We start from the raw sequence: 9,520 nt of genomic DNA, 5'->3' as shown, positions 1-9,520 counted from the left end.
AATCCACCAACAAGGTGATGTGGCCATCAGTGTACTATATATGTTCAGAGCCATTTATTTTCTTTTTCTTTAATCTTTGGTCTGTTATTGACTATATATCTTTGCTCTGGGTGAACAGTGTTGTGTAATTGACTGGCTGGCCCTGGGGCAACTAGAGATGTTGGTCACTATTGTCACACCTCAGTGAGTCACAGTTGGAGAGGCTAGGCTTGTAACAAATCATAGTCCTCTGACATTCATGCTATAGCTGTCCCCAGCTTGCAGAGCAACAACAACAAAAGGCCTCAGAGCCAAGGGCAGCACATAAAAAAGCTACTCAGATTTACAATTCAGCACAGCCTATATCTGCAAATGAGGATTAACTGATCCAAATCAGTAACAGATAACACACCATAGTATTAGTTACGTTGTCTCTCTAACCTTAGAAATAGCTTGAAAACCTCTGTCCTGGAAAATGTCAAGGGAGTATTATGTTGCCTCAACACGCAAGGGAGAGAACAGATGGGGACATGCTCCCGTTGTTGGGCCAACAGGACACTTAAATGGGCAGATTGCACATTTACATTTACGCCTCAGAGCGGAAGACATAAAGAGCCATTGCTCAATACAGACATGGGTAACATGCATCATTGCATTGAACATAGTCCACAATGACTGCAGCAGATGATAGTGTTACTGTCTGAGTATAAATGGATGGTCACTTATTCACTGATGCAGGAATTTAGAATATGTTCTTGCAATAGGTTACTGAAATTAATATTGTGTCAGCGAAGGTGCACACCACATTATTTCAGAAAATAAAATAATTCATACTGTCTACCGCAGACAAGACAAGGCACAGGTCTGAGACATAAATAAAAAATAAAACTATTGCAAATGTCTCTTCCTGGGGACGAGAAGTGTATTCCGATTATGCCTGGTTGCCAGTGTGCATCCCAAAATCCTCCAGTTTGATTTTTATCCCATCTATCATTATTCTCTTTGGCAAACACAATGCCATTGGTTCCCAGAAGAATTATAGGGCAGCACTGCAGAAGACAAACAATTTACTGGCACTTTGCCTCACTGAACAGCACTGTCAGCTTGCCAGGAACCATCCATTTTAAACAATACATGTTTTAGTCACCAAGCCCACACATTTGTTCTGGGAAGCAACTCATTGTATTCATAGATCTGTTTAAGTTATGTCACTTATTTTAAATGATGGGGCATATTCAAATACTGCAAAAGCGTATTCCCATCAAGCATGTAATGTATATATGTCTGGGATGTTGTTGTTGTTGTTGTTTGCATAGTGATCTTGGACAAACATAAATGAGCTACCCTGTTGTCCGATAATTTCACAAAGCATAGAAAGAGTGTTGGGAATCTAAACACCTGCTTCTTTGCATCTCTGTATTGTCTGTGGTCTAGACTTCCTTCCTTGCCCTAAAAGAGCGAGAAGAGCAGATAAGATTCTTCTTGGCAGGCTTTTCCGCATTAACTCCCTCTCCAACAGGGGTGTAAATTAAGTGGGGAGCTAGTGCAGTGTGCTGAAGGAGGAATGTGGGCCCGAGGCAGACAGAACAGAGCAGCAGGATGCTCCAGGGGAGCCGAAGGCCATATTATGCTGCAGCAGGGCCAGAGAGCTCACTGTCTGACAGCCCCACGCCCTCGGTGGACACGCCAGGACCACTGCCACCGTATTCTCAGGACATTTACATTATTCAAAGATAAATGCATTGTCAATTTTGTGTCTCCAAACACTAGATATGTGTGCCGCTTCACTCCTCCTGCAGCCAAAGGTGGGCTCACCTCTGCCCGCCGCAAGACACACTACAAATGAAATCAAATGTCTTTCTCCATGGTGCAGAATTACTTAACCCTGCATGCTGCCACTGCGCTCCTGGATTTTAGTTTCTAATGCAGGGGCCTCTGGGTATGGAGGACAATGGAAGATGGGATGTCTGCTATATGACCCAAAATATTTCTTTGTGTGCTTAAGCAAAGTTGTGGTTGGTCACATTTCAATATGATAACTTTCACCAGGATTATCATTTTCCTGTGGTCAGTGTGGCAATTAAGATCACCTTTGAACTCACACATAATGAGATGTGAGATTATCAGTGTCTAGGAGCTTGTTGAGATTTAAAAGGTATACAGTCAATATTTGAGACCTGGACAATAATCTTTCTCATAGCTTGAAATAAGAACTGGAGCCTATAATGGCATACTAACCTGAAGCCAGCACACTGTATAGGAAATTGTGTCTACACAAAATATTATTCTAAACTTTGAATCTTAGTAGTAGGCCTAGAGCTGAAGCAGATAATATCCTTACTCCCAGATATCTGCCCTTATTCTGTCACAGTTATCTCATCTGGCTTTTTATCTTTTCTATAGTACTACTCACAAAGCAGGGGTGAGACCTCCAGCTAGGAGCTCATGCAGCTGATCTCTAAATGCTTCAGTTTCAGTGATACAGTAAGTTATACTGTAAATGGCAGCATACAATATAAGACAGGCTGTTCGATTACCCATCCCCTCTGATAAAATTGCTCTCTCAGATGGACGGGTAACTTTAAAACTAAAACTTATGAATATAGTTATTCATACAACAATCCATCTCTCATTTCGAGAAGTCACAGACTATTTTACTGAAATAATGTGTCTAGGATTACAAATGAAAACCACACAGGATCATTCTTTATCCAGCAGACAGATTAAATTCCAAACCCTGTTACTGTAATAGGCACACTTGTAGCTCACCATGAATTAGAACTCTAATTATATTAGGTACTATTTTAAACAAAATAACACATTTCTCAGGATCCATAGGTGTAATTTATAGCAAAGCCAGGTTCATTTTCTTGGGCAATCAATTTCTTGGTGTAGCAGAAGACTAATATAATTATGTAAAGCGCTGAGAGCTGAGTATCGCAGTCAGCACAGAAGGGTTTTTCGAAGATAAATGAAGATGCAATTTATTCAGTCATAATTTCCTACAAAAAAAATGCCATGAAAGAAATCCATAAGAGCATCGGTAAAGGGAAAGGCACTAATATTTTCTTATATAGACTACCAGAGCATTATAGTTGAGGCTTGGATAATGTATGACCTACTTCATGTTTCCACATATCAGTGAGCTATCTTTCACACAAGTAAGGTGGAGATGAGCCTTTTGGTCAAGCCCTCTAAATCATACTTGCTTGAAGTGAATCGTTTATCATAGTTACAATTATATCAAAACCACTAACATAAGACCTACAATCAATCAAAGCACACGTGTTTCTTTGACGATTCACATGATCAGGTTTGGAAAGTAATACCTACATCATGTAGTTTAGTGGTGATTAACTGCATTAAAAGCATACAGTACATTTTCATAGGTAACTGTTTTATCACCACACTACTTACTGTATAGCCACACTACTTATAGCCTACTTTATATAATGTTTTCAGTATATTATTCCCATACCCAAGTTGCTTTAACACCGTTGCTAGGTCTACAGTATACAAACGTTAGAATTATACCTTTTCAATCCAGGACATTTCCTTCATTGAGAAGGAGCAATGGGGGAATGGTTAACAGCTAATCATGTTTTGTAATACTGTGTCTGCTGAGACATAGATCATGCAATAGTTAGTGCAACTCATATAGGATTCTCCATGTTTCTGCCTCTTGTAATGTTGCAATCAATCAATACATGTTGCAGTTTAGTAGCACACTTTAAAATTCAGTGTTGATTTAGTGCAGGGGTGGACAACTTTGACAATGGAGAGGGCCACTATATTTCCACACTCACTACAGAGGGCCACATTGCATATTACTCTCGTAGCAAAAATAGCAGATCTACAAGTAGATCAGCTATTTTTGCTATATTAATTTAAATCCTGAATTATTTTTTGTCATTTTTGAATTGGAATCCTGAAAAGTGATATTTTTAAATTTAATTTCAAATGCATTTATCATACAGAAAAAAGACAACATTTAAAAAATACTAGTCATTATTAGACTTTAAGTAATTAAAGCGGGTCATGTTTGCATGTTTGGAATTGTATAACAGCTGAAATAATATTAACCTGGGGGCAGGGGGCCACATTAAGTGAAGGTGGGGGCTGCATGTGGCGATGTGAGGGAGTAGCAGAAATGGTGCCATCTTATAATGAGTATAGTGAGGATCAAATTATACAGTAGGCCTACAGTGAAGATAAGGTTGAAAAGGTTTCTTTAAATTAATCAGTATTATAGGCCAAAAGAGAATTCATATGGTCTGAACTATATAACCTTGGGATATATGCTGGGATATATTGATCAACAATGAATGAATGAATGAATGATTTTTTGTCAAAGTCTTGTCATAAAAACATCCCTGCAGTTTACAGGATTATAAGACACCAAAAACATAAGCCATCACATTCACTTCCTGAACACTATTCCTGATTGTGTGAGTTTGAATGGCAACAGGATGACACTACCAGTCCTACTGATTCACATTGTGTGAACTGACCTGAGTTAGAGGTTGCCAATCACAGATCTACAAGCTCACAATGCATCACAGTCTGAGTGTGACTCATTGTGAGCCTGTAGATCGGCTATTTTCAATGTGCAACACCAGTGCACAGCTAAGTAAAACTCTTTAGTGACATCATGCATAGGTTGAGAATAGGACATAACAGATAACCTCTGACATCTATAGGTTGCATTTTCAGTTTTTCACAGCAGTGGAAATAGGTTTGCTCATGAACTGAAGCCCAAGATGTCCATGTTATACAAATCAATTCACCTTTACATCAGAATATGAGTATAAGCTACATTAAAACTGGCAATTCTAGTCTTTGATATATATATATATATATATATATATATATATATATATATATATATATATATATATATATAATCCAGTGAAACATTGAAGTCAAGCCTTTTGATACATACACAAAAAAACACCATAATTGTACATGTTTTATTTGAAATGAAAGTTCAGTGAAAGCATATTCATTCAACTTGACTTGATATAATAAATAGTTTTAACTTGAAAGAACTGTAAATACCATTCAGAACACTTGACAACAACAAATAGTTTATTTCTTGTGAACTTAATACATTTGAAGTAAGTATCAAAGTGAGTAATTATAAACATAAACCCCAAAAATGTAAACAACCTGCAGTTCCAGAGCAACTACTGAAGTTGCCCTCTTTATTTGAAGGGCAACCCATCATAACATAATTTCCTTCAGACACAGCCCCTTGAAACTTGATCCCACAATCTTTGCACCATTGGCGTTGTAATATTAACACTGTCTGCTCTGTCTTTGGTTTATTCTTCAATCTTCACAGACATGAGACCATGCATGACAGGCAAAGAATATAGGCAATAGCAATACGCTGAACTAATAAATACATGATAATTTAGCCTATTTGTTCGTTTTTTTCATACTTCCGCATAGCTAAGTATAGTTTAATCAAGTGCAATAGGCATGGAAAGTCAAGTTATCTAAAAACTGCAGTTATCCACATGAGACTGTATTGAGTCTACGGAATCGGATACCGGTAATCAAGTTCTATTGCAGAGCATGGGCAAACTCCCTGGTAAGGCCCTCTTAATTCTTAAATATTCAGTTTTGAAACCTCGTCTGACTTTGCTTTAAACTCAATGAAAGGACCATGTCAGTAGGTCAACAATATGGATGTTCTGTAGCCTATATTTATTGCAATTAAATTATTATTATTGTTTATCAATTCCGTTATTCGTCTGTTTAGCTGTGAAATCCCTCATTGATGATGCCTCCTATTAAATCTAATATTTACTTTCTCTACATGTAGGCCAATATACACAATAGGATATGTTTACGCAAACTTACAAGTAACAGATGAAATGTTAGAGCTATTCTTGCTGCTATCATGGCTGTGTCTTCCTCTTTTCCACTGAAATGAATTCATAACTGGTGTCACTGTCCACAGTCCTGTGCTGTGCAATCGCTTGAGAAAATCTCTTGGGATGGTGATGAATACTGTTCACTTGCAGCGGTGAATCCTCGCGATATGTTCTGCCAACGCTGATGTGCGTCGCCAGCGTCGTGGAAGAACGGCTCGGTGGGATGATTAAAGCCCTGTGGTGGTGAGTGTGAGTGAGCACACAGTATTCATGCCCTGGGTATGGAGCAACTTGAGCAAGCTTGCTTCCGTCTACGGCTTTCATCCCAAATCCAATGCCGGGCTCTGCACGCACGGTATATGTGGCATTTCTGCTGAACAAATACGCATCTATTGTTCAAATATAGCCTATAGCCTGTCTAGTGTCTACTACACCTTGATGCGCTCCTCCTGTCTGCCTGGCGTCGAATATGGAAACCTGCTGAGTGCTGACGCTCTGCCGGTGGTCCACCATACCTGATGAGGAAAATTCTACAATCTTTTCATCATGGACGGATAGTGTTTCGGGTTACTGGGTTAGCCAACGTCGTGGGAAAAAGGGCGTCTCTTGTTAATCATGTGTCATAGGCCTATACATGTCACGGAGAAATCGAAATCAAGTCCTGCTGTGCCCAATAAGTCCTTACAGCAGAGCTTAATGATTGTCAGCAACTCATGTCCTCATTAGTTTGTTAGGCTACCTACTTCCAGGCCCCATTTGTAAATATTACCCACTACTGAGCAGGCGTGGTCTTCGCTTCTTTTATCCAATCAGGGACACAAGGGCCGGGCAGCTGCACTGCCTCTTATAACATAAAACTTTACTTTGAGAAAGCAGCCTACCAGTTGTCAGTTGAACATGTTATGATATTCTATGCTTTATTGGAAGTATTTTTGCACTATTCTTTCATTCAAAAGTTGCACAGTCATATAAGTCCTAAGGTGTAGGCAGCCTAAAGCTCAGTAAACAGGCCCGGTTAACAATAAACATGCTGACGATATAAACTTTTGTATATGCCGTTTCATTGATTAACTTTGAAAATGCTTTATTTTATGTGTAATGAGTGTAATACTGCTGTCATCATTACAAGTGGCTAGGCCAGGCCTACTGATTTACTATGAAAGCATTATTTTTGGCAGCAACCATTTGCAAAATTGCATTTAAGATAGCATAATATATTTTTGTTCAAATTAGACTGTCCAATAATTAATCTTGTGATTTTAAATGAATTGCAAATAGCATGGACCTAAACATTTAATCATAATTGACACTTTTCAGCTGAATGGTAATTGTTTTCCCTTTTGTCCAAGTCAGAAAATGCCATTTGTCCATGTGGTAAGGGCACGCCATGGGAGGCCTATAAACTGTTAGACTTGCAGATGTGAATATAGTCAACAAAATCATCAATTGGTTGTCATCATCTTGGATTATCTTTGATTTTCAAAGAATTGGCTCCAGAAAATTAGACAATATCTCATGGACCTATATGAGCGTTGATAGATGAAGCGCTTTCAAAGGCATGAACGTTATACCGTGTTCAGGGGTCTGTGTGGGGTTGCAGGCAGCTGATATAAAAACCTCACCCAGGGTTAAAATGGCCGCCATTCATTACATGAATGAGTCTGAGATATAACCTATAGTTTTTATTGTGAGCATCTGAAAAGGAAAAATGAATGGAATCAATAAGCTACAACTTCACAAGGGGTGTTTAATTACAAGTGAAACAGGTGAAATTAACTTGTGGGCTATTAGCCTATACAAAAATAACTTGGTCATTCAGAGGCTTGAATCACCACTTTTATTTCATCATAGAAATTAGAATGAAACTTTGCGACTCTAAAGATTACATTTCGGGAAGGTGTTTAATTTGCTTCTAACCCTATCATCTTAAAGTCGAACACGCAGCGGGTTTTCAGGACCCCACGTAAAGATTGGCCTACCCAGTTTGAAATGTGTTACTTGAATTTGGAATGCAAATGCTTTGTTCACGAGGAGGAGGGATCAGTGAGGAGTCTGAAAGCGACGAGTTTTTGATTAATGAGCTTTGAAATGGCTCTCCAGGAGCAATAAAGGATGAACTGCGATCTCTCTCTCTCTCTCTCCCTCTCTCTCTCTCTCTCTCACACACACACACACACACACGCGCGCGCGCGCGCACACACACACACACACACACACACACACACACACACACACACACACACACACACACCCCCCTCTGGTTGCATCATTTTCAATGTCAAAGCAGCATGTTTTCTTATTTTTCAACAATAATATTGCCTAAAACGAGTCTTATTTTATCACATTCTGACGGTTTGGGAATTTGCCTTTTCTTTTGTCAAAAAGTATAGGCTATAGGCTATGGATTAGTAGTTCATGTATCTCCATATTGAAACAATTGGGCCTATGGAGGACGTAGGCTATAGCCTAATATCCTTATTTGGTTGAGGAATTAAAATTATTGGTTATATCAATAACAAGTATAGCCTAGTTTTTTCTCAGTTGAAATGCACATTCCACTGAAAGCATAGAGCCGTCTGATTAGTTTTAGATATGGTCTGCCTAACCCTAGTCTGTATTTATCGATTTATGAGCATTCTGCCTCTTTGGGCTGTAGGCTACAGTACACTAGCCTAAGTCAATAAAGCCTTGTTACTTTTATCTGTCAGAGATTCAATTTCACAGGGCACCAGTTTGTGTCCAACGTAACGCAACGGAGCTATTAAAAATAACCAGATGATAGGTCTACTATACTGACTTAGAGATGCCCAGTATATTCGTCACCTCGGGGTGTTGTGACTTTTGAAAAATAAATAAATACTATACATACTGCATACATACATACATACATACATACACACACATTATACATATATAAAATTAAACAAATTATTTAAAATAAAAAAGCAGCAAATAAATTTGAGCACTTTATTTACAAAATGTTAAACACAATAAAATATAACATTTCAATATCATTAGGGTTTCATAAATTTATGGATATCCAACTGAATTAAATAACAATGCGGTAGCCAAAGAAAAAATAGCAATGAACTATACACAAAATGACATGCTGGTGTGTTAAATTTGTATAATATTCGATATTTCGATAGTCTACGTTTTGCTTAGCATAGAGGTTTTGACACAAGATTAACCATGGACATATAGTGGTGTTTATACACTATAAAATGTCCCATTTATCCCAGATTTACAATTAGAAATGCTCTTTTCCAACAATACACTGCGAGTCAAAGCATTTACCAAACCCTGTATTGCCTGCCCTTCGAAGTGCATTAATCTGGCCAATCTTACAAAATTCCACACATATAAATACTCGCATATAAATGATAAATAATGTGCAATACAAAAGTAGTTAAATAATAAATAGGCTATATATGTATGGGAGATAATACAAAGTAATACAAATAAATAAATAAGACGCCCGTGAAGATAATGGAACATTGACAGACGGAAATGTTACCCTAAAAGTCCTTCATTCTAAAGATGAGCATCTACTGTCGTCATCTACAAGACTTACCTTCAAGTAATGGCATGATATTTTCCGATTTCAGTCCCCCAAATTGCGCATTGCACATCAAAATAAAGAATAAGGGGAAAAAATG

At 38.1% G+C, this 9,520-nt stretch overlaps 1 protein-coding gene across 3 annotated transcripts in view; it reads right to left on the bottom strand.

Moving 5' to 3' along the window:
• Positions 1-8,886: 8,886 nt before the first annotated feature.
• The window catches only part of hoxd3a (homeobox D3a), a 19,964-nt gene continuing 19,330 nt past the window's right edge, over positions 8,887-9,520 (bottom strand). For all 3 annotated transcript variants that reach the window (XM_080785785.1, XM_080785783.1, XM_080785784.1), the window contains exon 4: positions 8,887-9,520. This exon is cut by the window's right edge and continues 969 nt beyond it. The gene's annotated coding sequence lies outside the window, so the exon portion shown is untranslated.

Source organism: Protomyctophum bolini (assembly GCF_963924005.1).
Source record: "Protomyctophum bolini genome assembly, chromosome: 16".
Lineage (NCBI taxonomy): Eukaryota > Metazoa > Chordata > Actinopteri > Myctophiformes > Myctophidae > Protomyctophum > Protomyctophum bolini.
The sequence above is the reverse complement of the archived record's forward strand: the minus strand, read 5'-3'. Positions and strand labels throughout refer to the sequence as shown.